The sequence below is a fragment of the Neoarius graeffei genome, chromosome 8, assembly GCF_027579695.1.
Source record: "Neoarius graeffei isolate fNeoGra1 chromosome 8, fNeoGra1.pri, whole genome shotgun sequence".
NCBI lineage: Eukaryota > Metazoa > Chordata > Actinopteri > Siluriformes > Ariidae > Neoarius > Neoarius graeffei.
Genome location: NC_083576.1, coordinates 72,080,384 through 72,081,533, shown reverse-complemented (window position 1 = coordinate 72,081,533; position 1,150 = coordinate 72,080,384). Strand labels below are relative to the sequence as shown.

General features: G+C 38.9%; 1 protein-coding gene across 1 annotated transcript in view; it reads right to left on the bottom strand.

Annotated features, from left to right (window-relative positions):
- Positions 1–464: 464 nt before the first annotated feature.
- chrm2b (cholinergic receptor, muscarinic 2b) overlaps positions 465–1,150 on the bottom strand; it is a 13,783-nt gene continuing 13,097 nt past the window's right edge. Inside the window, exon 4 of the mRNA XM_060928192.1 lies at positions 465–1,150. This exon is cut by the window's right edge and continues 2,094 nt beyond it. The gene's annotated coding sequence lies outside the window, so the exon portion shown is untranslated.

Sequence of the window (1,150 nt, the reverse complement as noted above, 5' to 3'; positions counted from 1 at the left end):
AAAAAGTTGTGAACGGATTGCTCTGAAATTTGTTCCAGAGGTGTGACTGGGCACAAGTAACAATCCATTAAATTTTGGCGGTGATCCGGATCACCTTCTGGATCCCGGATTTTTTTAAAGGATTCTTGGCGGAGGTCTGCACTCTCTGAGTGCTTTTCTAGTTTCAACTGTTATCCACAATGCCAAGTTAGCAATGTTCTCCCTTATATGTGCACGTGCAGAGAGAGAGAGAGGTTTTGATGTATCTACCTAAGGAGGTTGAGTTGACCTCTTATATATATTTCCTTAGGTAGAGACTGATCAAAACCCCTCTCTGTCTTACAGGTACAGAAATGTGTCTCATTTATGACACTAAATTCAATCATCACTTGCCTAATGGAGTTAAATTTTATAAAAAATGTAGCGATATCAATATGACATTGCAATATCCATACATAATTCCATAACATATTGAAATACATTCATAATGTTTTGTGTATATTTATTTAAATAATTAACTCGATGTACTTGCAATGTACAAGAAAAATAATTCAACACTGCCAGCAGATTTAACACCAGTTTCCCCCGTTGACTGTGAGAGTCCCTCGGAGGTGCGTGTGTATTCGGCTGTGAGCGAGTCGCTCTTTGTTTTGAATGAGTGGTCCGGGTCCCTCGTAAATTCAGAGCAACTGACACTACTTGGGTTACGACGTTGTTCGGGAAAACCACGTTAGCTTGACGATGGATCTTAGGTGGTAGTTAAAGACACTCTTGGCCTTAAGAGGCTTTCAGGAAACCCACCCCAGATTTTTTGGAACTGATCCAAACAGGGGCAAGGTCAAATATCTGGAATACTTTTTCTTCAATACCTTCTTTCATGTCTGAAGAATATTTAAGAGTTATTCCATGAAATCGAGTCGTACATGAGCTGATAGCCGACGAGGCGCGTAGCACCAAGTTGGCTATAAGCCATGTATGACGTGTTTGAGTAGAATAGCTGTTTTATTCCATCCATATTCACTGGATTTTGAAAAACGGAGCATTTTTATTTTTTGCAAATTTGATCAATAAAAACTTTATACAAAACGTCCGACCAAATCATTTCCGCTTAGAAGGCAAATAAACCGGCAAAATGACAGGAGCAATTTGTGTAATATGCGATAAAAATAAT